Source organism: Panthera onca, chromosome F1 (genome assembly GCF_046562875.1).
Source record: "Panthera onca isolate mPanOnc1 chromosome F1, mPanOnc1 haplotype 2, whole genome shotgun sequence".
NCBI lineage: Eukaryota > Metazoa > Chordata > Mammalia > Carnivora > Felidae > Panthera > Panthera onca.
Genome location: NC_138355.1, coordinates 38,728,388 through 38,756,386, shown reverse-complemented (window position 1 = coordinate 38,756,386; position 27,999 = coordinate 38,728,388). Strand labels below are relative to the sequence as shown.

General features: G+C 37.6%; 1 long non-coding RNA gene across 1 annotated transcript in view; it reads right to left on the bottom strand.

The window, feature by feature from the left end:
- Window positions 1–27,999, bottom strand: part of LOC132685749 (uncharacterized) — a 52,916-nt gene that overhangs the window by 23,466 nt on the left and 1,451 nt on the right. Inside the window, exon 2 of the long non-coding RNA XR_013553091.2 lies at window positions 23,894–23,933. This is a non-coding gene — a long non-coding RNA (uncharacterized LOC132685749). The remainder of the gene's footprint in view (window positions 1–23,893; window positions 23,934–27,999) is intronic.

The window sequence follows — 27,999 nt, the reverse complement described above, 5'->3', positions numbered from 1 at the left end:
TGTCCAAGGGCAGGGGGCTTTATTATGCTTTTCTTTAGACTCTCAAATGCTGTTTCACCATGTTGCCAAATAATAAGACTAGGTTTGTCTTTTCTTAGTAAGGCATATAGAGGTTAAGCCTTAAGAGAGAGGTTTGGAATCCAATTTCAACAGTAGCCAGCTAATCCAAGAAAGTTTTATAATTGGAGTTTAAAATTTTGGGAAATTCAGGATGCCTTGAAGTCTACCTAGATACAAATGTTGTCCTTGTTTTGAGACCAAGTTCCCTAAATATTGAAACTGAGGTTTAGCAAACTTTTCTTTTGAGACTTTATGTCCCTTTGAAGCCAGAAGTTTTAACATGTGCGTGCTGTCTTCCTGTGAAGACGTTTGAGAATGGAAGCAGAAAAGCAAATCATCTGTGCGTTGTAAAAGTATAGGGCCTACAGAAAACTTTATATCATCCATATAAGCTTTTAAGGTTTGTGAAAAATAAGGACTCTCTGTGTAACCCTGGGGCATTGCTGTCCAGGTGGCTTTCCATTCTTCCCAAGTGAAAGCAAGAAGATATAGACTTCTTTTTCAAATGAAGTAATTAAAAATGCACTGCATATGTCAATCACAGTGAACAATTTGCTTTCAGTGGCAATAGATGTCAGTAGCATATGAGAGTTGGAAATATGAGAGTACAGAGGGATAACAATGTTATTTGTTGCACAGAGGTCCTGAACAAAATCTCCATCTTTGGCCACCAGGTTTTTTCACAGGTAAAATTGGAATATTACAGGGACTACTGTAGCAGATAATGAGACCCTGAACCTTGGAATCTCCTGTAATGGGCTTGATGCCTTGAAGAGCTTCTTTATTTATAGGGTATTAGTTCTAGGGAGAGGTTTTGAGTGATCTTTTTGAATCTTGATGGGAGGTACACTATGGACTCTGCACATATCAGTTGAATATTTTGCCCATAAAGAGGACGGTAGATGATCTAATAGGAACAAATGATCAGCGTCCTCATACTCAGCTATAGTACCATCAGAGACAAAGTATAGAAAAATGCCAAAGCATCACTTATTTTCCCTGGTTGGCTATTTTAGTTACTACTGTCAAATTCTAGAATTATTTTCCCCTTTCAGGAGAAAGAAATTTTTGCATAATATTTTTCTAAGAAATCTTGAAATAAATAGGATGGGGGAACTAAAGAGAAAATAGTGTGCGTGTGTCTCAAAGAGCTTAGACAAAAGGGAATAGGTTCAGAGACAGGAATTTGTTGGGATTTATTAGAGACCCCCACTCTTTAAACTGTTTAGTACTCCAAGGCAGAGGCTGCTTTATAGCAATGGAGTTAAGCACCAAGAATGTAGCTCTGGTGTCAGTAGGACCAAAGATTCATTCCCAATCTGAAGAGTGGTTTCTCTGATATGATCAAGACAAATGATTGGGAAGAGCTTCAGTAGCTCCTTGGACCCCCATCACTGGAAATTAGGAAGACATTAGAATGGTCAGCCAGAGGGCTGAAGGCACCTAAAGCACTTAAATTTCTAACAATCTCTTTTCCAATGTCCTAGCTCTTTGAAATAATAGCAAAAAATTAGGTTTCCTGTTTTGCTTAGAAGTCTTCACTCGCTAGAGTTGAACATTGAAAAATTTAGTGCTCTTTCCTTTAAATAACTCATCAAGGCTGCAAGCGATCTGCTTTGTCAAATTAAACCTGGAGTGGATATGATTTCCTATTCCATCATGGTCTTTGTAACTAAAAGGGAAAGATTTCAGATAAGCCCATTAATAAACATCGTGCTAAATGCTACCCAAGGGGATTCAACATCTAACAGAAGACCAGAATTTTTTTAAAGACAGTTTGGAGTCAAGTGTAATAATCATGAACACATTCATCAGGCTTTTGTGTTTGAGCTTGATCTAGCATCTTGCCAAAAGTTAGGGGTCTGTTTCTCTAAATCCCTTTCAAGATGTTCCTATCAGACTAGTTTCATTCAATGTGTTGGTCCTCATCAACAAGCATGTGGACTAATTAATATAAATCTGAGAAATTGGGTTGGCAAGTTTTGAAAACCATGTTAAATCCTTCAGCAAACATATGAAGGTCTTCAGTCACTTTAGGAATCTCTTTATGGCTCACAATTCAACCTTAGCCCAAGAACATAAGAAACTTGGGATTTGTTTAGATCCTCAGAAGACTTAACTTTGTTTTCTTTTTTTTTTTCCAATATATGAAATTTATTGTCAAATTGGTTTCCATACAACACCCAGTGCTCATCCCAAAAGGTGCCCTCCTCAATACCCTTCCCCCACCCTCCCCTCCCTCCCACCCCCCATCAACCCTCAGTTTGTTCTCAGTTTTTAACAGTCTCTTATGCTTTGGCTCTCTCCCACTCTAACCTCTTTTTTTTTTCTTCCCCTCCCCCATGGGTTTCTGTTAAGTTTCTCAGGATGCACATAAGAGTGAAACCATATGGTATCTGTCTTTCTCTGTATGGCTTATTTCACTTAGCTTCACACTCTCCAGTTCCATCCACGTTGCTACAAAAGGCCATATTTCATTCTTTCTCATTGCCACATAGTATTCCATTGTGTATATAAACCACAATTTCTTTATCCATTCATCAGTTGATGGACATTTCGGCTCTTTCCATAATTTGGCTATTGTTGAGAGTGCTGCTATAAACATTGGGGTACACGTGCCCCTATGCATCAGTTCTCCTGTATCCCTTGGGTAAATTCCTAGCAGTGCTATTGCTGGGTCATAGGGTAGGTCTATTTTTAATTTTCTGAGGAACCTCCACACTGCTTTCCAGAGTGGCTGCACCAGTTTGCATTCCCACCAACAGTGCAAGAGGGTTCCCGTTTCTCCACATCCTCTCCAGCATCTATAGACTCCTGATTTGTTCATTTTGGCCACTCTGACTGGCGTGAGGTGATATCTGAGTGTGGTTTTGATTTGTATTTCCCTGATGAGGAGCGACGTTGAACATCTTTTCATGTGCCTGTTGGCCATCCGGATGTCAGAAGACTTAACTTTAAAGGGGCAGGTTTTAATAGGTTTAGGAGAGGAGAGGGTGGAGAAAGTTTTGAGGGCAGAAATTCAGCAAACATATTAGAATGAGGGATCAGGGGGAATAGAGGAAATGGGGAAGGTGCAGAGAGAATAGAAGATGATACCAGAAGTGGGGCCCGAGAGTAAGGCAGCTGTCACCTGTCTGTAGACAAAGATGGGGGAGGGGAAAAAGAGGCCTCAGAGCCTCTTTTCCTTTTTTTTTAAAATTTTTTCTTTTTGGTCTCAGTTAATAGACTTTGTTTTGCAGAGGTAATTTTATATTCCTGATGATGTTTGGAAGCTTCAAAATACCAATTAAAATAGGAAGCTCATTCAGTTTTGTCAATTTTAGATCATGGCTGTCCAATTCAGTTTTGAGAAAATTAAGTTTGAGGAGACTGGAAGTTCCCCATAATGGCTGCTGAAGTCTAAATTACTTTTGGGTAAGTCAGTCCATTTAGTTATAAACGTGCATGCAGAGGAACGATTGATTGTAAACATAAAGCTGGCCAGAGTCCCAGAAGGTGGAGTGGGCACTTCAAAGCATTTTGATGACTGTGTTCCCATTTCTTAGTTTTTTTGTTTTCTTTAGAGCAAAATTAAATTTCTACACAGCACTATTTTGACAGGAATAGCCTGGTTCCAGAAGGAGTCAGACCAAAGGCCAGCAGAGTTCCATCAGGAACAGTCCAATTCTGAAAAGAGTTGAACCACAGGCCAGAAGACTACAGTTAGAGATTTTTTTTTAAAAGAAGAGTGGGCTTAAAACATATCCCAAATAAAGCCTGGAGAGATTGAACACACATCTGTCTGCTCACTAGCCTTGGAGTTCCTGGGCGTCTTCTCTGGATCCCACTTCTAGTCACCAAATAATGTTAAACTTAAAAAGAAAACTGCTAGTCATTTTGCAAATAAAATATGGATTTATTTAGAAATAGCAAAGAATTTCAATCCAGGACAAGCAAGCGATGGCAAAACCATAGACAAGTGTGGAGAACAAAGGAGAGGTATAGTTTTTTTATAGAGGAAAGGGGAAATTGGGAAGGCCATTATAAACCAAAAGTCCATTGGTGCAAACTGGGAGTTTGGAGTATAGTGGCTTCTCATTGACTAAGTTGTGACTGTCTCTCATTGACTGGGTTGTTGCTGGGGGTGGAGGGAAGGCTTTCTTCCTCCTGCTGGAGTAGTAAAATGTATCCATGTGTGAGGAGGGGCCTGGGTGGCTCAGTCAGTTAAGCGGCTGACTTCAGCTCAGGTCACAATCTCACGGTCTGTGAGTTCGAGCCCCTCCTCGGGCTCTGGGCTGATGGCTCAGAGCCTGGAGCCTGCTTCCGATTCTGTGTCTCCCTGTCTCCCTGTCTCTCTGCCCCTCCCCCGTTCATGCTCTGTCTCTGTCTCAAAAATAAATAAATGTTAAAAAAAAATGGTATCCATGTGCAAGGTCCATCTTGTCCTGTTGGATTTGCAATTTATAAGAAGTGGCAGGGCATAAGAGCTTCCCCTGCTAAACCTCCCAATTCCGTTTTAGTGAGATTTAATACATAGTATTAAAGCTAATTTAAGGTTGTTGGTTTAAGTAAAATAGACACATCTTTAGACTTACCAGCATTCAATATAATACTTTTATCCTACATGTGTTCACTAATCAAATAACTTCATGTTAACCCTGTTACAAAATTCATCAACAAAAATAACTTAGAATGATAACTGACATTTGTCTAATGTCTCCTGAAGTGTTCATGGGCAATCTGAACGCAACTGTTGGGAGCAAATGATTTACTTACACATAAATTGAGCAAGTTTATACATAAATAAACTTTTTAGCAACAATTAAATTTTATGCATGCATACTTAAGAATAACTTCCAAGAAAACTCTAAAGTTTTCTTAGGTGATAAATTAAGTTAAATTCATTGAATATCTAGATCATTTCCAAATAGGATAAAATAGTGAAACATTAATAGCTGGACATAGGTTTATTTACTTTGGGCTTCCCTATTACAAAGGTCTGTAATTCTGGTGTGTTAATAAACATGTTTTGTGCTTTATTGAAAGATGGCACTATGAAGAAGCATGTTTATAGAAATTATAAAAAGTGTTCATAAATATGCCAATATAAACAAAAATGCTAGTGTAACAGTTCACAATTGCTTACTAGATTTCACTAGAAATTTAAATTTCTACGGGTTAATAATTCTAATATATGTGGTTAAAGCTACTAGAAATAAGAACGTAAATATCTTCATATGCAGGCAAAGTAGAATGTATGCCTTCAATAAAAGAGGGTATGAGGAACAGAAATGCATTTTTGTGTGTGTGGGAAAAGGAAGTAATTTTATCCTAAAGAAGGATTGGAAAAAAGGAAACACATCGGACAAAATCTGAATGTAAAAAAAAAAAAATGTAAAGGTTTATGGAAAAGCAATCTTTTAAAAGGAATTGTATGGGAGTCAGGACTGGCTAAGATTCAAATAAATTAAGTAAATAAATTACATAAATGAGCTTTATCAATCACACTAGTACAAAATTAAAATTATGTGTGTACTTTAGTAAACAAAGTTTTCTTAAACTATTGTTTTCTTTTTGATAAGATATTATAAAAGATCTTTTAGCTTTTAAAGTTACCTGCTTAGAAAAGAGAATTATTTTATGTTTTATCAAAAGAATCTGTTTTATATCTTCATCATTAGATCTTTGATTACTTAAGAAAACAAACTTCTTAATATTAAGTTTTTCTCACAACTATGTGACCTTCACTTGCCTTTGAAATCTTTTATTGTCGTTTTCTTTAAAAAGATAAGTATTGTTTCATAATGATTTGTGATCTTATTTAACCAGATGTTCAATCCTTTTTATATTCTTTGACAAACTTCCCAATATCAAATTCTAAAATGGAAGTCTTTTGACCACAAATGAAGTTTGAAGTATTCCAGAGGGTTCCTGGAACATTTGAAAGGGTTTGTTCTTCTACTATAAGAGAGAAATTAAACTAATTAGGCATTTTTGGTATGATAGATAGCATGAGAAGCATTGTCAAATAAGTGATACTAACCTTGTTTTGATTATATTTGTGTAGATCTGTTGCTAAAATAAGTGTTTGAGAAACTGTATGAAATTTCTAAAAATCTGATATGTCCTATTATTATGTTATCAGTTGCAATTCTAGTTATCTTGAAATGTGTGTCACAGTAATAACCAAATATCCTTCTTGACTGCATTGTAATAAACCCTAATCAGATCTTTAACCATTGATAGTGTTAAGTCTTTTATCATTTACAATTTTACTTTCCCTCAAATGCTTTTATAAAAGTGTTCCTGTAAAAATTCTTCTTCAATAAGAGTCATAAAAATGACTCCAGAATACAGGTTTCTTATAACTTTAAGACCAAAAGTTAAGCTGGGTAAGCAATTTCCAGGACTAATGGAAAAACTAGATTTAAGCAAACCAAGAATTAATTACATGGTACTGAATACTGAGGAAGATGATTATTATTTTATGACTTTTTATTAGAAATACTGCTGATTTTTTAAATATTTCTTTCCAGATTTAAGGAAGCCTTTTTCTTTTAAGGTAACTAATTTACAGCAATTGTGAAATTACACCTTTATAAGCAGAATTGAAATATTTATCTTTTTCTCTCTACCTGATCCCACCGGAATTGAGAAACAGTGAGCATTCTTGTATTTTCTTGGCAATGTATTTATTTGCATTAAGTTCATTAAGAATCTGTTTTCTTTATAACAGGACACAATTGGAAATATTGGTAATATTACCAAGACTTTGACTGGAATGTCATATTTGAGAGAAAAATGAATAGATTCAGATAAAACCAAACACCTTTAAGGAACTAAGATTGATTTTATAGAGCCAATTAAGCCTCTTGGAAAATCAGCCTGATATCTTACTTACAGGGTTACCAAAAGCCTTATCAGGTAAGTAAAGAAGGTCACTTTCTGGCAGGTGAAAGAATCTCAGGATATTTTGAGGACCCTGAGAAGAGAGAAAGTAACTCAATCTACAGGTATTACAGGCAAAGTCTGATGGCAAGTATTTGGCTTGGCTTTTTAGGCTTAAGAATGTGTTAAAAATTCAATCTGGGGGTTCCCTATAAACAGTTCCAGCAAAGCAGATTTTATTTTTTATTTTTTTTTAAATTGTTTTCCTTTTGAAAATACTATTTTATTTTATTTTATTTTATTTTATTTTTCAATATATGAAATTTATTGTCAAATTGGTTTCCATACAACACCCAGTGCTCATCCCAAAAGGTGCCCTCCTCAATACCCATCCCCCACCCTCCCCTCCCTGCCACCCCCATCAACCCTCAGTTTGTTATCAGTTTTTAACAGTCTCTTATGCTTTGGCTCTCTCCCACTCTAACCTCTTTTTTTTTTTTTTTTTTTTCCTTCACCTCCCCCATGGGTTTCTGTTAAGTTTCTCAGGATGCACATAAGAGTGAAACCATATGGTATCTGTCTTTCTCTGTATGGCTTATTTCACTTAGCATCACACTCTCCAGTTCCATCCATGTTGCTACAAAGGGCCATATTTCATTCTTTCTCATTGCCACGTAGTATTCCATTGTGTATATAAACCACAATTTCTTTATCCATTCATCAGTTGATGGACATTTAGGTTCTTTCCATAATTTGGCTATTGTTGAGAGTGCTGCTATAAACATTGGGGTACAAGTGCCCCTATGCATCAGCACTCCTGCATCCCTTGGGTAAATTCCTAGCAGTGCTATTGCTGGGTCATAGGGTAGGTCTATTTTTAATTTTCTGAGGAACCTCCACACTGCTTTCCAGAGTGGCTGCACCAGTTTGCATTCCCACCAACAGTGCAAGAGGGTTCCCGTTTCTCCACATCCTCTCCAGCATCTATAGTCTCCTGATTTCTTCATTTTGGCCACTCTGACTGACGTGAGGTGATATCTGAGTGTGGTTTTGATTTGTATTTCCCTGATGAGGAGCGACGTTGAGCATCTTTTCATGTGCCTGTTGGCCATCCGGATGTCTTCTTTAGAGAAGTGTCTATTCATGTTTTCTGCCCATTTCTTCACTGGGTTATTTGTTTTTTGGGTGTGGAGTTTGGTGAGCTCTTTATAGATTTTGGATACTAGCCCTTTGTCCGATATGTCATTTGCAAATATCTTTTCCCATTCCGTTGGTTGCCTTTTAGTTTTGTTGGTTGTTTCCTTTGCTGTGCAGAAGCTTTTTATCTTCATAAGGTCCCCAGTAGTTCATTTTTGCTTTTAATTCCCTTGCCTCTGGGGATGTGTCGAGTAAGAAATTGCTACGACTGAGGTCAGAGAGGTCTTTTCCTGCTCTCTTCTCTAGGGTTTTGATGGTTTCCTGTCTCACATTCAGGTCCTTTATCCATTTTGAGTTTATTTTTGTGAATGGTGTGAGAAAGTGGTCTAGTTTCAACCTTCTGCATGTTGCTGTCCAGTTCTCCCAGCACGATTTGTTAAAGAGACTGTCTTTTTTCCATTGGATGTTCTTTCCTGCTTTGTCAAAGATGAGTTGGCCATACGTTTGTGGGTCTAGTTCTGGGGTTTCTATTCTATTCCATTGGTCTATGTGTCTGTTTTTGTGCCAATACCATGCTGTCTTGATGATGACAGCTTTGTAGTAGAGGCTAAAGTCTGGGATTGTGTTGCCTCCTGCTTTGGTCTTCTTCTTCAAAATTACTTTGGCTATTCGGGGCCTTTTGTGGTTCCATATGAATTTTAGGATTGCTTGTTCTAGTTTCGAGAAGAATGCTGGTGAAATTTTGATTGGGATTGCATCGAATGTGTAGATAGCTTTGGGTAGTATTGACATTTTGACAATATTTATTCTTCCAATCCATGAGCAGGGAATGTCTTTCCATTTCTTTATATCTTCTTCAATTACCTGCATAAGCTTTCTATAGTTTTCAGCATACAGATCTTTTACATCTTTGGTTAGGTTTATTCCTAGGTATTTTATGCTTCTTGGTGCAATTGTGAATGGGATCAGTTTCTTTATTTGTCTTTCTGTTGCTTCATTATTAGTGTATAAGAATGCAACTGATTTCTGTATATTGATTTTGTATCCTGCAACTTTGCTGAATTCATGTATCAGTTCTAGCACTTTTGGTGGAGTCTATCGGATTATCCATGTATAATATCATGTCATCTGCAAAAAGTGAAAGCTTAACTTCATCTTTGCCAATTTTGATGCCTTTGATTTCCTTTTGTTGTCTGATTGATGATGCTAGAACTTCCAACACTATGTTAAACAACAGCGGTGAGAGTGGACATCCCTGTCGTGTTCCTGATCTCAGGGGAAAAGTTCTCAGTTTTTCCCCATTGAGGATGATGTTAGCTGTGGGCTTTTCATAAATGGCTTTATGATCTTTAAGTATGTTCCTCCTATCCCGACTTTCTCGAGGGTTTTTATTAAGAAAGTTGCTGAATTTTGTCAAATGCCTTTTCTGCATCGATTGACAGGATCATATGGTTCTTATCTTTTCTTTTATTAATGTGATGTATCACATTGATTGATTTGCGAATGTTGAACCAGCCCTGCATCCCAGGAGTGAATCCCACTTGATCATGGTGAATAATTCTTTTTATATGCTGTTGAATTTGATTTGCTGGTATCTTATTGAGAATTTTTGCATCCATATGCATCAGGGATATTGGCCTGTAGTTCTTTTTTTACTGGGTCTCTGTCTGGTTTAGGAATCAAAGTAATACTGGCTTCATAGAATGAGTCTGGAAGTTTTCCTTCCCTATTTCTTGGAATAGCTTGAGAAGGATAGGTATTATCTCTGTTTTAAATGTCTGGTAGAACTCCCCTCAGAAGCCATCTGGTCCTGGACTCTTATTTGTTGGGAGATTTTTGATAACTGATTCAATTTCTTTGCTGGTTATGGATCTGTTCAAGCTTTCTATTTCCTCCTGATTGAGTTTTGGAAGAGTGTGGGTGTTTAGGAATTTGTCCATTTCTTCCAGGTTTCCAGTTTGTTGCCATGTAATTTTTCATAGTATTCCCTGATAATTGCTTGTATTTCTGAGGGATTGGTTGTAATAATTCCATTTTCATTCATGATTTTATCTATTTGGGTCATCTCCCTTTTCTTTTTGAGAAGCCTGGCTAGAGGTTTATCAATTTTGTTTATTTTTTCAAAAAACCAACTCTTAGTTTCATTGATCTGCTCTACAGTTTTTTTAGATTCTATATTGTTTATTTCTGCTCTGATCTTTATTATTTCTCTTCTTCTGCTGGGTTTAGGCTGTCTTTGCTGTTCTGCTTCTATATCCTTTAGGTGTGGTGTTAGATTTTGTATTTGGGATTTTTCTTGTTTCTGGAGATAGGCCTGGATTGCAATGTATTTTCCTCTCAGGACTGCCTTCGCTGCATCCCAAAGCGTTTGGATTGTTGTATTTTCATTTTCGTTTGTTTCCATATATTTTTTAATTTCTTCTCTAATTGCCTGGTTGACCCACTCATTCGTTAGTAGGGTGTTCTTTAACCTCCATGCTTTTGGAGGTTTTCCAGACGTTTTCCTGTGGTTGCTTTCAAGCTTCATAGCATTGTGTTCTGAATGTATGCATGGTATGATCTCAATTCTTGTATACTTATGAAGGGCTGTTTTGTGACCCAGTATGTGATCTATCTTGGAGAATGTTCCATGTGCACTCGAGAAGAAAGTATATTCTGTTGCTTTGGGATGCAGAGTTCTAAATATATCTGTCAAGTCCATCTGTTCCAATGTATCATTCAGGGCCCTTGTTTCTTTATTGACTGTGTGTCTAGATGATCTATCCATTTCTGTAAGTAGAGTGTTAAAGTCCCCTGCAATTACCACATTCTTATCAATAAGGTGGCTTATGTTTGTGAGTAATTGTTTTATATATTTGGGGGTTCCTGTATTCGGCGCATAGACATTTATAATTGTTAGCTCTTCCTGATGGATAGACCCTGTGATTATTATATAATGCCCTTTTTCATCTGTTACAGCCTTTAATTTAAAGTCTAGTTTGTCGGATATAAGAATGGCTATTCCATCTTTCTTTGACTTCCAGTGGCATGATAAATAGTTCTCCATCCCCTCACTCTCAATCTGAAGGTGTCCTCAGGTCTAAAATGAGTCTCTTGTAGACAGCAAATAGACGGGTCTTGTTTTTTTATCCATTCTGATACCCTGTGTCTTTTGGTTGGCGCATTTAGTCCATTTACATTCAGTGTTATTATAGAAAGATATGGGTTTCGAGTCATTATGATGTCCGTAGGTTTCATTCTTGTAGCGATGTCTCTGGTACTTTGCCTCACAGGATCCCCCTTAGGATCTCTTGTAGGGCTGGTTTAGTGGTGACAAATTCCTTCAGTTGTTATTTGGGAAGACCTTTATCTCTCCTTCTATTCTAAATGACAGACTTGCTGGATGAAGGATTCTTGGCTGCATATTTTTTTTTCTGTTCATCACATTGAAGATTTCCCGCCAGTCCTTTCTGGCCTGCCAAATTTCAGTAGAGAGATCGGTCACGAGTCTTATAGGTCTCCCTTTATATGTTAGAGCACGTTTATCCCTAGGTGCTTTCAGAATTTTCTCTTTATCTTTGTATTTGCCAGTTTCACTATGATATGTCGTGTAGAAGATCGATTCAAGTCACGTCTGAAGGGAGTTCTCTGTGCCTCTTGGATTTCAATGCCTTTTTCCTTCCCCAGATCAGGGAAGTTTTCAGCTATTATTTCTTCAAGTACCCCTTCAGCACCTTTCCCTCTCTCTTCCTCCTCTGGAATACCAATTATGTGTAGATTATTTCTCTTTAGTGCATCACTTAATTCTCTAATTTTCCCCTCATACTCCTGGATTTTTTTATCTCTCTTTTTCTCAGCTTCTTCTTTTTCTATAATTTTATCTTCTAGTTCACCTATTCTCTCCTCTGCCTCTTCAGTCTGAGCCGTGGTAGTCTCCATTTTGCAGCTCATTAATGGCATTTTTTAGCTCCTCCTGGCTGTTCCTTAGTCCCTTGATCTCTGTAGCAATAGATTCTCTGCTGTCCTTTATACTGTTTTCAAGCCCAGCAATTAATTTTATGACTATTATTCTAAATGCACTTTCTGTTATATTGTTTAAATCCTTTTTGATCAGTTAATTAGCTGTTATTTCCTGGACGTTTTTCTGAGGGGAATTCTTCCATTTCGTCATTTTGGATAGTCCCTGGAGTGGTGCAGGACTGTGGGGCACTTCCCCTGTGCTGTCTTGAATAACTTGCGTTGGTGGGCGGGGCCGCAGTCAGACCTGATGTCTGCCCCCAGCCCACCGCTGGGGCCACAGTCAGACTAGTGTGTGTCTTCTCTTCCCCTCTCCTAGGGGCGGGATTCACTGTGGGGTGGTATGGCCCGTCCCGGCTACTTGCACACTGCCAGGCTTGTGGTGCTGGGGATCTGGCGTATTAGCTGGGGTGGATCGGCAAGGTGCACAGGGGCGGGAGGGGCAGGCTCAGCTCGCTTTTCCTTCTGAGATCCGCTTTGGGAGGGGCCCTTCGGCACCGGGAGGGAGTCAGACCTGCAGAGGGACGGATCCGCAGAAGCACAGCGTTGGGTGTTTGCGCGGAGCGAGCAAGTTCCCTGGCAGGAACTGGTTCCCTTTGGGATTTTGGCTGGGGGATGGGCGAGGGAGATGGTGCTGGTGAGCACCTTTGTTCCCCGCCAAGCTGAGCTCTGTCGTCCAGGGCTCAACAACTCTCCCTCCCGTTGTCCTCCAGCCCTCCCGTTCTCCAAGCAGAGCTGTTAGCTTATAACCTTCCAGATGTCAAGTCCCGCTTGCTGTTGGAACACACTCCGTCCGGCCCCTCCGCTTTTGCCAGCCATACTCGGGGGCTCTGCTTGGCCTTCGGGCCGCCCCTCCGCCCCGGCTCCCTCTTGCCAGTCTGTGTAGCACGCACCACCTCTCCACCCTTCCTACCTTCTTCCGTGGGCCTCTCATCTGTGCTTGGCTCCGGAGACTCCATTCTGCTAGTCTTCTGGCGGTTTTCTGGGTTATTTAGGCAGGTGTAGGTGGAATCTAAGTGATCAGCAGGACATGGTGGGCCCAGCATCCTCCTATGCCACCATCTTCCTAATCTCTTTCATCATGTGTTTATTGGCATTTATTTCAATCCATGGGAGAAAGTCTCTCCTTATGGGGACAAATTCAGAATCATGTATGCCTCCTGGGAATTTCCATTTATGGCAGCAATGGAGGCCCCATGGAATGTACCAGTGGGAGGCTTATGATGTTTTATGGATTTTTAGCAGGAATAGTTAAATGTCCCAATAAGCACTGACTTCTGATTCACAAGCTTTCTAAACATTGATTTGCCCATGGGAAATGCTGTCCATCTCAAAGAAAAATGAAACTAGGCAGAGGGTAGAGGACTCCAGCTAAGGTATGGTTATCGATAGACTTACTAGCTGATATTTTCATTGACCCTTTCAAGCCAGGAGTCAGAGGAGTTTGAGTGACATTATATGAGAGGCTATCCCTTCTTAAAGGAGTCTTTTTTAAAATCGTCACAAACAGGTATAAACTCGTTTGGGTGCAGAGAAACAGGTGGTATTCAGGTAAGGAAAAGAACACGCAGGAGCCAGCGTTGTATAACTGACAAAGGTGGAGATGTTTAGTTGAATAATATGGTTATTACTGGGGAAAGGTTGAGGTAAGGTATAAGAACACCTGGTCATAACAACTTAGCTGGCTGGTATATCCACAGGCTGGCAGGTATAAGTGACAGCAGAATTGGGGACCAAAGAGAAGTTAGGTCCAGGTAAGGCCAAAGAGTCTCCAATATTGAGAACAGATCAGAGTTTCTGGTGTCATATCCAACACAGAGAGGTTCCTCCTTTTGCAATAGGCTGAAGAATGCAAATAAGAGTATTGTTTCTCTAACTGAAAGAGGAAGAAAAGTAAACAAGGTAAGAGGCAGCAGTGAGAAAAGTGTATTCAGGCCTAGTCTGGTCATCTTGGCAAAGCAGTCTCCTTCCACTGTTGCCTGCTTCGATTCTTGGATATCTTTAAGGTCACCAGTTGAGGTGCAGATCCAGTCAAGGTTTGATGCTTTCTTTAGCTGTGACAAGTGAATCTAAGAGTCTATGCCTCGGAGTTGGAAGCACAAGGGTTGGTTAACAGTACTTGGTTTGGGTCTTTCTAATGGGGTTGAAGAGAGTCCTTCCAGAGATGCCTTTTTTCAATAGATGAATTCCCCAGATTGTGAGGTGTGATGTTTAAGGTCTTCATCTCCTGGAGTGTATTGTGAAAAGATTGCTATACAAAGCATGCTTATTTTTAATATAGGCAATTAGTCCTTTACAATATTAAAGTATATCTCCTTTTATAAGCCATGAGTCAAAGAAGCAGGGGTTAAGTATATGCAGTGTCCTGATACAAAAAGAACAGATTTTTAGTGAACTTATGTAAACACATAGATTGTCATGAAAACTAAGAACATTTCATAAGAGTTTCATAATTCTGGAGGGATCAGATAGAAAAGGATAAATGCTTTAACCTTTGTTGTAAAGATATACTATACCAAATTGCCGTAAGTAATAGCTTAGAGAAAAAGGAGTTGATTAAATCTGGAAAACAAAATGTTAACACAATCAGTTTTCTATTAGAGTTTTAGAAATTCTACCAAGTTCAGTGTTAGGATCTTATATTTATCAAAACCTGTGTTCTAAAGTATTTGCCAAATCTTTTATGAATCTCTTTGAAGATGAAATACTTAAATAATAACTGTCCATAAATGACAAAGACATAAAAATAGAAATGATTAGAGATCTTATGAGAATTCATTGTGATGTAACTGATAAGGAATTGGGTCATTTTGTAACATTCAAGATAATAACATACCAGGACAAATCATGTTTCTAAGATTTCTAAGATTTCATACAATTTTTAGAACACTCATTTTAACAACATATATCTACACAAATCAAAGAAAGCTTAGCATCACTTATTTGACAATGCTTCCGATATAATTTAACATACCAAATAGTGTAATTCTCCCTTTTTTACAAGGAGAGGAAACAAACCTGAGAAGTTGCAGAGACCATCTGGAAATTCTTAGTTACTTTTAGGTAACTTCAGATTTATGCGAAAAGGATCTAGCTTCCTTGGGGTTTTGTTTGTTTGGGGGTTTTTGTTGTTGTTGTTTCTGTTTTTGTTTTGCTTTCTTGGATACAAAAAGGAGCAAAATTTTTAAATTAAATTTTATTTTTAATTTTTATTTTTTAACCTTTTTAAATTTCTTTTATTTATTTACTTATGTGTTTATTTTTATAATTTATTGTCAAGTTAACTAACATACAGTGTATACAGTGTAGTCTTGGCTTCAGGAGTAGATTCCCATAATTCATGACTTACATACCCAGTGCTCATCCCAACAAGTGACCTTCTCAATGCCCATCACCCATTTTCCCCACCTCCCAACCCACCTTCTCCATCAGCCCTCAGTTTGTCCTCTGTATTTAAGAGTCCTTACAGTTCGCCTCCCTCTGTTTCTAACTTATTTTTCCTTCTCTTCCCCTATGGTCTTCTGTCAAGTTTCTCAAATTCCACATATGAGTGAAATCATATGATCTCTCTCTTTCTCTGACTTATTTCACTTAGCATAATACCCTCCAGTTCCTTCCATGCTGTTGCAAATGGCAAGATTTCATTCTTTTGTATTGTTGAGTAGTAGTATTACATTGTGGGTATATATATATATATATATATATATATATATATATATATATATACATATACATACACTCACACACACACACACACACCATATCTTCTTTTTAAAATTTTTTAATGTTTATTTATATTTGAGAGAGAAAGAGACACAGCACGAGTAGGCAAAGAGCAGAGAGACAGAGACAGAATCTGAAGCAGGCTCCAGGCTCTGAGCTGCAAGCTGTCAGCATAGAGTCTGACCTGGGGCTTGAACTCACAAGCAGTGAGATCATGACCAGAGCCAAAGTCAGATGCTTAACCAATTGAGCCACCAGGTGCCCCTATATACCATATCTTCTTTATCCATTAATAAGTTGATGGACATTTGGGCTCTTTCCATACTTTGGCTATTGTTCATAGCACTGCTATAAACATTGGGGTTCGTGTGCCTCTATGAATAAGCACTCCTATATCCTTTGGATAAATACCTAGTAGTGCTATTGCTAGGTCATAGGGTAATTCTATTTTTAATTTTTAAGGAACCTCCACACTGTTTTCAAGAGTTGCTGCACCAGTTTGCATTCCCACCAACAATGCAAGAGGGTTCCCCTTTCTCCACATCCTTGACAACATCTGTTGCCTGAGTTGTTAATTCTGTCATTCTGACAGGTATGAGGTGGTATCTCAATGTGGTTTTGATTTGTATTTCCCTGATGATGAGTGATGTTAAGCATCTTTTCATGTGTCAGTTAGCCATCTGGATGTCTTCTTTGAAAAAGTGTGTCTATTCATTTCTTCTGCCTATTTCTTCACTGGTTTGTTTTTCAGATGTTGAGTTTGGTAAGTTCTTTATAGATTTTGGATACTAACCCTTTATCTGATATGTCATTTGCAAATATTTTCTCCCATTTCATTGGTTGCTTTCAGTTTTGCTGACTGTTTCCTTCACCATGCAGAAGCTTTTTATCTTGATGAGGTCCCAATAGCTTTTTTGCTTTGCTTTCCCTTGACTTCAGAGACATGTCGAGTAAGAAGTTGCTGCAGCTGAGGTCAAAGAGGTTGTTGCCTGCTTTCTCCTCTAGGGTTTTGATGATTTCCTGTCTCACATTTAGGTCTTTCATCCATTTTGAGTTTATTTTTGTGTATATTGTTAAGAAAGTGGTCCAGTTTAATCCCTCTTCGGGTTGCTGTCCAGTTTTCCCAGCACCATTTGCTGAAGAGACTTTTTTCCATTGGATACTTTTTCCTGCTTTGTAAATCAGTTGGCCATACATTTGTGGGTCCATTTCTGGATTCTCTATTCCATTTGTCTATGTGTCTGTTTTTGTGCCAATATCATACTGTCTTGATGATTACACTTTGTAGTATAGGCTAAAGTCGAGGATTCTGATGCCCCCAGCTTTGCTTTTCTTTTTCAACATTACTTTGGCTATTTGGGGTCTTTTGTGGTTCCATACAAATTTTAGGATGTGTTGTTCTAGCTCTGTGATGAATGCTGGTGTTATTTTGATTGGGATTGCATTGAATGTGTGGATTGCTTTGAGTAGCATTGACATTTTAACAATATTTGTTCTTCCAACCCATGAGCACGAACTGTTTTTCCATTTCTTTGTGTCTTCTTCAATTTCTTTCATAAGCTTTCTATAGTTTTCAGTGTATAGATTTTTCACCTCTTTGGTTAGGTTTATTCCTAGGTATTTTATGGTTCTTGGTGCAGTTGTAAACGGGATCAATTCCTTGATTTCTCTTTCTGTTGCTTCATTATTGGTGTATAGAAATGCAACCGATTACTGTACATTCATTTTACATCCTACAACTTTGCTGAATTCATGCATGAGTTCTAGCAGTTTTTTGGTGGAGTCTTTCAGCTTCTCCATGTAGTGCATCATGTCATCAGCAAAAAGTGAAACTTCGACTTCTTCTTTGATGATTTGGATGATTTTTATTTCCGTTTGTTGTCTGATGACTGAGGCTAGGACTTCCAACGCTATGTTAAACAATCATGGTGAGAGGGGGCATCCCTGTTCACTATTCTAATTTTATCTTAACTACATAAAATTTATTTCTTAATATTCCTCTTCCATAAGCCTTCTACAACATTCAAGATCCATTTAGGCTTTGTCATTTTTAAAAAATTCAGGAACAATATGGGGCACCTGCTTAGCTCAGTCAGTTGAGCATCTGACTCTTGATTTCAGCTCAGGGTTCATGATATGGAGCCCCACACTGGGCTCCATGCTGGGTGTGGAGCCTGCTTAAGATTCTCTCTCTCTCTGTCTCTCTTCTTCACTCTAAAATTTAAAAAAATACAGGAAAAATAATTTTGCTTTAGAACAAAATCCTTTTTCTTACAAAAAAGTTCATCATACCTTTCCCTATCAAAAAAAGTTTTTTAACCTATTATTCATAGTCATTTTCTTTCACTCTGTTTCTAGTAGTTGTGTAAAAAAAAAAATGCCAACAATTTCAACTTTATCAGTTCAATGCCATTTTTTTCAATTTCAGAAACATATAAAGCTTTTCTAGAAAAGAAATGATACAGGACTGTTACAGAATAATTGCATATTTACTCTTAGAAGATAGCATAATTGCTTATGCATTACATTAAAAGAATGTAAAAGAATATAAACATGTTTTATGTAATTATAATAAACTGAATCCTTTTGGAAATTACAATGTGATATTCACTCATGTTTTTAGGCTTATATTGACATTACTTTGTTAGACTAAGAAAGATAGAACAGGCAAGGGCAATGAGATCCCCAAATTATTGTTGAAGATGGTTGAGATAAGTTGAGTAGGCAGAATATTTTTTAAAATGGGAAAATGATGGCAGAGCTATAAATATCTGAAAGCCACCAGAATTCCCAGCTTTCCAAATTGTTATAAGAAATGGAGAAAGTTCTTTTAAATAAAGATTGTTTCATTGAGTTAAGCACAGGACTATTCTATATGTTTCTACACTTACAGTTGAAAGAAGATTGATGACAGAATGATTAGATACAGTGTATTTGCAATGAGTTAAGCACAGGGCTTTTCCCTTATGCTTCTACACATAAGTTTACATCTTAATAAATAAAAGATGTTACTTAAAAGATGGCATATACTGTATAATCATCTTTCAAGTATCAATTTCTTTCATTAAGATAGAAGTGTTTGTAAACTTATATGTAGAAGCATATGGGAAGAGCCCTATGCTTAACACATTGACACTAAATTATGTATAAACTGTCGTTCAAGTAACATCATTTTTCATTAAAATATAAGTGTTTATTAAATAGGTGATGGGAATTAAGGTGTGCACTTGTGATGAGCACCAGGTATTGTATGAAAATGTTCAATCACTACATTGCACATCTGAAACTAATATTACACTGTATGTTAACTAAATGAAATTTGAATACAACATGAAAATCAGTAAAAATGAACAAATAAATAAACATTATATTTATGTATTGTTGCCTGACTGCAATTCTAAAAAGACAGGGTAACAAAGCATGAGCCTGTCAAAGAACAAGTGAAGTTTGGCCTTGAGGAATTATTATTGTGTATGTACAGGACAGAAAGGGTGGTCATTCTTGTACTGGTCTTTTCAGCTGGCTGCACAGCCCCTTTTGCTCAATTGACTGTGGTATAAGAGCAATGACTTTCAAACATATGGGTCATTCCACAGCAAGAAATATGTGCATGACATGGCCAAGCATATACCTATGTATATAAAACCACACAAGTAGCTGAAATAAAAGTTTAATAAATTAACATGTATTTCCTATTTTGCACTTTATGGAATTATTCTGTTTTATTTATCTATAGACAATAAATGAATTGATATAATAGCCATTTATTATAGATAAAATTGAAGATATATATTATTCAGTTATCTGTATAGATAGCCATAGATAATGTATTTTCTACTTAAACAAATGTTAACAATAATTCATCAATGGTCACTGACCATAGTTTGAAAAATAAGAGGGTACAGTAAATCCTTCTATAGTAGGAGAAAGCTCTCATGAGAGTTTGACTGTTTCTCCTTTTACAAAAATTTCACTGCTGTTTTGCCTGTATTCTTTCAGCATTAAAGCACACAGTTTGTGCAGAGTTAATTTATGCTTATGACTCTTAAGTGTTCTGATGATTTTTTTGGTTTTGTATTCTCAGATCTTCCAATTTCTAAAAGTATTTGTAATCTTTGTTTTCCAGTGAAAACTATAAAGCAGACAATTATAAACTTTCCAACATATACTAGTATACTACAGCAAACTTATAAACACATTTCAAATTTTTAGAAATATATTCTCTTACAGTAAATTTTTCTCAATGTAGCATAAAGCATGTTTATTAATAGATCCAAATGTTTTTTATCTCTCTGTAAAAGTTAAAAAGCCAAAAGTAGATTAACTTATGTTTGGCATTTAATGTTTAATCTTTGGAAATAATTAACATATTCATGAATATGCATTACTCAGTTTAATTTATTACAAAATTTGATCCTGTTTACATCTATTTAAATTATTTGCTTTTAACAATTATACTTGGACTGGATATTAAGTAGCTAACCATCATCTTACTTCTTTTGTTGACAAATATTATAATATAAAGTTGGCATGAGCTTATTTGATTAATAAAACCCGGTAGAACATACTGGGACACAAATCAGCCGTCAGCAAGTACAAAAAGATTGAGATCATACGGTGCATGTTTTCAGACCACAATGCTACGAAACTCGAAATCAACCACAAGAAAAAATTTGGAAAGGTAACAAATACTTGGAGACTGAAGAACATCCTACCACAGAATGAATGGACTAACCAAGAAGTTAAAGAGGAAATTAAAAAGTATATGGAAGCCAATGAAAATGATAACACCAAACCCAAAACCTCTGGGACACAGCAAAGGTGGTCATAAGAGGAAAGTATACAGCAATCCAGGTCTTCCTAAAGAGAAGAAAGATCTCAGATACACAACCTAACCTTACGCCTTAAAGAGCTGGGAAAAGAACAGCAAATAAAACCCAAAACAAGCAGAAGACTGGAAATAATAAATATTAGAGCAGCAATTAATGCTATCGAAACACCCCCCCCCCCAAAAAAAAAAAAAACCCAGTAGAACAGATCAATGAAACCAGAAGCTGGTTCTTTGAAAGAATTAACAAAATTGATAAACCACTAGCCAGTTTGATCAAAAAGAAAAGGGAAAGGACCCAAATAAATAAAATCAAGAATGAAAGAGGAGAGATCACAACCAACACAGCAGAAATAAAAACAATAATGAGAATATTATGAGCAATTATATGCCAATAAAATGGGCAATCTGGAAGAAATGGACAAATTCCTAGAAACATACACTACCAAAACTGAAAAAGGAAGAAATAGAAAATTTGAACAGACCCATAACTAGTAAGAAAATCGAATTAGTAATCAAAATCTCCCAAAAAAACAAGAGTCCAGGGCCAGATGGCTTTCCAGGGGAATTCTACCAAACATTTAAGGAAGAGTTAACACCTGTTCTTTTGAAGCTTTTCCAAAAAATAGAAGTGGAAGGAAAACTTCCAAACTCTTTCTATGAAGCCAGCATTACCTTGATTCCAAAACCAGAGACCCCACTAAAAAGGAGAACTATAGACCAATTTCCCTGATGAACATGGATGCAAAAATCTTCAACAAGATATTACCCAACCGGATCCAACAATACATTAAAAAAATTATTCACCACGACCAAATAGGATTTATACCTGGGATGCAGGGCTGGTTCAATATCTGCAAAACAATTAATGTGATTCATCACATCAATAAAAGAAAGGACAAGAACCATATGATCCTCTCAGTAGATGCAGAGAAAGCATCTGACAAAATACAGCATCCTTTCTTGATAAAAACCCTCAGGAAAGTAGGGATAGAAGGAGAATACCTCAAGATCATAAAAGCCATATATGAACAACCCAATGCTAAGATCATCCTCAATGAGGAAAGACTGAAGGCTTTCCCCCTACGGTCAGGAACAAGACAAGGATGTCCACTCTCGCCAGTTATTCAACATAGTATTGGAAGTCAGCCTCTGCAATCAGACAACACAAAGAAATAAAAGGCATCCAAATTGGCCAGGAGGAGGTCAAACTTTCAGTCTTCACAGATGACCTCATACACTATAGGGAAAACCCTAAAGATCCCACCAAAAAACTGCTAGAATTGATTCATGAATTCAGCAAAGTTGCAGGATATAAAATCAATGCACAGAAATCAGTTGCATTCCTATACACCAACAATGAAGTGACAGAGAAATCAAGTAATCAATCCTGTTTACAGTTGCACCAAAAACCATAAAATACCTAGGAATAAATCTAACCAAAGAGGTGAAAAATCTATACACTGAAAACTATAGAAAGCTTATGAAAGAAATTGAAGAAGACACAAAAAAAAAAAAATGGAAAAAGATTCCATGCTCCTGGATAGGAAGAACAAACATTGTTAAAATGTCAATACTACTCAAAACAATCTACATATTCAATGCAATACCTATCAAAATAACACCAGCATTCTTCACAGAGCTAGAACAAACAATCCTAAAATTTGTATGGAATCAGAAAAGACCCCAAATAGCCAAAGCAATCTTGAAAAAGAAAGCCAAAGCAGGAGGCATCACAATCCCAGACTTCAAGCTATACTACAAAGCTGTAATCATCAAGACAGTATGGTACTGGCACAATAACAGACACTCAGATCAATGCAACAGAATAGAGAACCCAGAAATGGACCCGCAAACATATGGCAAACTAATCTTTGACAAAGCAGGAAAGGATATTCAATGGAATAAGGACAGTCTCTTCAGCAAGTGGTGCTGGGAAAACTGGATGGCAACCTGCAGAAGAATGAACCTGGACCACTTTCTCACACCATACACAAAAATAAACTCAAAATGGATGAAAGACCTAAATGTAAGACAGGAAGCCATCAAAATCCTCGAGGAGAAAGCAGGCAAAAACCTCTTTGATCTTGGCCACAGCCACTTCTTACTATACACATCTCTGGAGGCAAAGGAAACAAAAGTAAAAATGAACTAGTGGGACCTCATCAAAATAAAAAGCTTCTGCACAGCAAAGGAGACAATCAACAAAACTAAAAGGCAACCGACAGAATAGGAGAAGATATTTGCAAATGACAGATAAAGGGTTGGTATCCAAAATCTATAAAGAACTTATCAAACTCAACACCCAAAAAATAATCCAGGAAGAAATGGGCAAAAGACATGAATAGACACTTCTCCAAAGACATCCAGATGGCCGATCCACACATGAAGAAATGCTCAACATCACTCATCATCAGGGAAATACAAATCAAAACCACAATGAGATTCCACCTTACACCTTTCAGAATGACTAACATTTACACCTCAGGCAAAAACAGATGTTGGTGAGGATGCGGAGAAAGAGGATCTCTTTTGCATTGCTGGTGGGAATGCAAGCTGGTGCAGCCACTCTGGAAAACAGTATGGCGGTTCCTCAAAAAATTAAAAATAAAACTACCCTAGGACCCAGCAATTGCACTACTAGGTATTTATCCAAGGGATACAGGTGTGCTGTTTCGAAGGGACACATGCACCCCCATGCTTATAGCAGCACTACCGACAATAGCCAAAGTATGGAAAGAGCCCAAATGTCCATCAATGGATGAATGGATAAAGAAAATGTGGTGTATATATACATACAATGGAGTATTTGTTGGCAATCAAAAAGAATGAAATCTTTCCATTTGCAACTACATGGATGGAACTGGAGGGTATTATGCTAAGTGAAATTAGAGAAAGACAAATATCATGACTTCACTCATATGAGGACTTTAAGAAACAAAACAAATGAACATAAGGGAAGGAAAGCAAAAATAATATAAAAACAGGGAGGGGACAAAGCATAAGAGACTCAAATATGGAGAACAAACAGAGGGTTACTGGAGGGGGTGTGGGAGGGGGGATGGGCTAAATGGGTAAGGGGCATTAAGGAATCTACTCCTGAATACATTGTTGCACTATATGCTAACTAATTTGGGTGGAAATTAAAAAATATATATAATTATTATGTTGAAAAATAAATAAATAATAAATAAAACCAGGTAGAATAAATTGTTAATCTGCATTATATTTAATTCAGATACACCGAAGACATACCTGTTCTTATTAAACCAACAAACTTACATGTGTTTATTTATCGAAGATTATCTCAGATCCTGTGAACCTGAAAAACATTTGCATTGGTTTCTATATTTCTATAATATATATTTATATAAATTTATATATTTATATATAAATTATATTTATGTAAATAAAGTATATTTATATAAATGCTTAATTCTCTCTAGGATAATTAAAGAAATTTACAAAGGAATTTTGGCCATACCATCCAGAGGTAAAAAAAAAAAAAATTACATATCTATAACATATATAACATAGACCTACAGAGCACATAAATAAACATAGAGATCTTACAGCTTTTGTTCAGAAATGTTAGCCATGTCTCAGGTTTAAAAGAAAATAAATAGTTGGATCCAAATTATGTTTCTGGTAGGTAGACTAAGTTAAGATTATGAGTTCTGATGGCCAATATCTTTTACTAATGTTGTGTGTGTGTTTTAATGTTCTAATGATTTTTTAGAACTGTTTTTCAAGTCGTTTTGTCTTTTAGAAGATTCTACATATCAAACCAAAGAATGCATTCCACGGTCTCCAAGAGTTTCAGAATTTTCTCTTACAACCATACCCCTTAAGGTAGACTTATCTAACAAAAGTGTCACTCAGAATGGCCATTACAATTTCTAAGTGTCCAAAAGTTCACCCATTTTTCTAGAAAGCAACAAAATCCTGGCCCAAGGACCTTGTGGAACCTATCTGCTTTTGGATTCCCTAAAATGTCTTAATTATGAAGGGCTCACTTTTCTGACAGCTGTGCTAAAACACTGGGAATTATGTTATCCCCTGCTTTGAACAGGATGGGTGACTTACCAGGGAACTGAGGAAAGGAGATGCATTCATGAAAAACCCTGAATAAAGCCTGAGCGCTCAAAACATAGGAGCTCAAAGTCCACAAGAGACTTACCCTCAAACTCCAGAGTCACCAAGAAAGCAATGAGCTGAATACACTGTGAGTACTGGCCATGTTTGCTCAACAACCTTGGAATTGTTGGGGGTCTTCTCTGGATTCCATTTCTCTGATACCATGTAATGTCAACCTTAAAATAGCCAGTTACTTTGCTAGCAAAATGAGTTTATTTGTAAATAGCAGAGGAATTGCTATTTGGGACAAGCAAACTACAACAAGCCATAGGCAAATATGAAGAGACAAAGGGACGGTCAGTTTTTATTCAGTTTTTGGAGGAAATTGAGAAGGTTTTTATTTTTTAAAGTTCTCTGGAAAAGGACAAGTGTTCCAGGTTACAGAAGTTTCTCCTTGGCTGCAGGTGGTGGTTGGTGCATTGTTGTTGGGGCAGGCATGGATCTTTGTTCCTTTTCTTAAAAGTAGGAGAAGAAAATCCTATGTGAGAAGTTATCCTTTTCATAATCCTATGTGATGGTTATCCTGGCTGCAATGGTTATCCTGGCTGCAATGAGTAATATGAGCATTAGGAGCTCCCCTCCAGGGCTTCTGACTCCATTTTTGGTGAGGGAGGTTTCCTTCACTCATTTTTGCTGGAGTGTCTAGCGTCTGCCATATCCAAGCCCTCACCTATACTAATGCATGTATCCACAGTGAAGACAGAGCTGGAGTCATCTGGACTGCCTTGCTAGGACTGGACCAGGCAGGCTGGCCAGGGTATCCTCCAATAAAAGATACTTGGAAGCCTCAATTACAGCAGAAACTGAGAACCCCGGCTGACAGCAAGTCCCCATGGGCACAGACTATTGCCCATACAACTGACATCTCAGAGGGATGTTCACAGTTTAGGCTCCCTCTACTCTTGAGGCAACGCAGGTTGTTGTGGATGGCCCAAGCTTCCAAAGGCCTGGAGGGACCCAGCTGCCTAAAAGCAACTGAAAGAGTATATACAGCATATGCATGGGCTGCCCAAGTCAGGGTAGTGAGGGACCTACAGCAGGTCAATGTCCAGTGAGGCTGGCTCACAGGGGAGGGGCACTGTGTATCTGGCACCTGACTAATTTGAAACGCTAACCTACGCATAATCCATATTCCCCTTGAAGGCAGAGCTGGCAGATCTCCACTGCCTTTCCATGACTGGATCAAGCAGGGTGGCCAAGGTGTCTGCCGACAAAAGACAGCTGGGAGCCTTGATTGCTGCAGAAGCCTGGAACCCCAGCAAACAGTAAGTACACATGGGGACTGAATGTCACCTATTTCGATGGCTGCCTCACAGTGATTTTTGGAGGAAGGGGTCCCTACACCTATGAGGTAATGTAGGTTATTGGGGACGAGAACTAGGTCCACAGGCCTGGAGAGCTCAGACTAGCCAAAGATGACTGACAGGGTGCAGGAGGCGCAGATCAGGCAATGTCAGGCAAGTCCAGGTCAGGCTGTTGGGGGTGCCCGGCCTCTGCCTAATTCTAAGCCTTAACCTACACAATTGTGCATAATCCCTCTGAAAGCTGTGTTGTTTGGAAGGCAAATAATACTCAAAGGCTGACTTTGTCTTTGCCAACAATTCACTGTGCAAATTTCACAAGCCAATAGAATACAAGAGAATGTCTTTTCATTAGCCACTATGGAAATAACATACTCCAAACCAAGGTTGGATTAGTCATACTATTGTTCTAGGCAAGGGGAGATGAAATGTATAAAGTTCAAGTTTAGTTGAGGCGTAATTTTATAGGAGGTGGTACCCAGAAGACAGGTTAGCCATCTTGGAGCTGAAGTCCAGATGCCAGCGCTAAAGTCTCGTGTAGCTAGAACATGTGGCTAGAGCAAGAGCACTGGTGTTGATGGGCGAGATCCCTTCTTTGAAGGGATACCACGTGCCTTTCACCACTGTCGGTAGAAGAGCCGTCTTAACCATGGCAGGAGCTATTTGCCCCTAGGTCTTCAAGGGTCATTTTAGATCAGCAGAGTGTAGCCTTGCCCAGACCAAACACTCTACGATAGTTCTCACAAATTCTCAGCTTTGGCAAACATTCTCTTATATTATAGTTTAATGACCAGTTTAAGCAACCATATTCCTAATGTTATCAATATAAATATAACAAAGCTCTTTAGCATGGTACCATGTCTAATTATAAAGCAACCAAAAGTTAAGCTTCTTAAATGACACAGTTAAATTTCCATACAATTACGTTTCTAAGTAAAGATCATTTTTATAAAGTTCCAGGGGGTGCACGCTTGCACAGCACTATCAAACATGTGGTCAACTGCCATAACACTAGAACTCAAAACTGCCATTATTTTTATAAATGCACATTTTTGTTCTTTTAAATTCCTGCAAGAGTAGTTTGACTTTATTAATCTCACCTTCCAAATATACCTTCACTTTTCTTAAGTTTTCTAATGTGAGATTTACATTATTAATTTTGGAGGCTTGATGTGAAACATGTCTCTGGTTATTTTAAGGGTTCCTTTATCTTCTGCTGAACTTAATTAACATCTTTTTCCTTGTATTGTCTTATTCTTGACCTGTTGTAGTTTTACACAGGTAATGTTCTGTTCCTTATTTTTTCCTTGACTCCAATAGATAAGAGTGAGGTTTGGCTTAGAGCATACTAGCTCTATGTTATATATAACTGGTTGGGGAGGCATCAAAGCCATAGTCATAAGTACTTATACTATAGATATCTTCAAAGATCTAGCAGTAATAAAGGTACTTTGGATTCATTCCAATGATGTATCCTTAGGAACATGTTTTCCTTTTATCATAAGGGGTCTTTCCATAGCCAGTGGGCTCCACTGTCTCTTTTGATATTGGGAAACTGCAATATCATGTTTCCTTACTTAAGTGCCAATATTCTAATTTCATAGTTGTCCAAGGAATAACAGTCATTAGAATGTATTATATCTACTTCTGGTTGGGCTGTTATCTCAGACAGTCAGTATTGACCCAAGATTATAGCTGTCCTAAGAGTACTCCACATATCAGCCATCCCTAACTGTACATTGACAGTGTACATAAAACATATTTTGGGGTTTTTTTAGTGTTGCTATTTTTTAGCATTTTCTCCGGCTGCTTTTTTACTGCCATGTGAAATTTATGTTTTGTAACATAAGGCTAATTGTATCCATCTGTATACCCAATGGACAAAACTGCCACCGCATGTGTGTTAAATTGAGAGCAAAGTTTAAGAATTTAATGTAATTTGATTTGGAA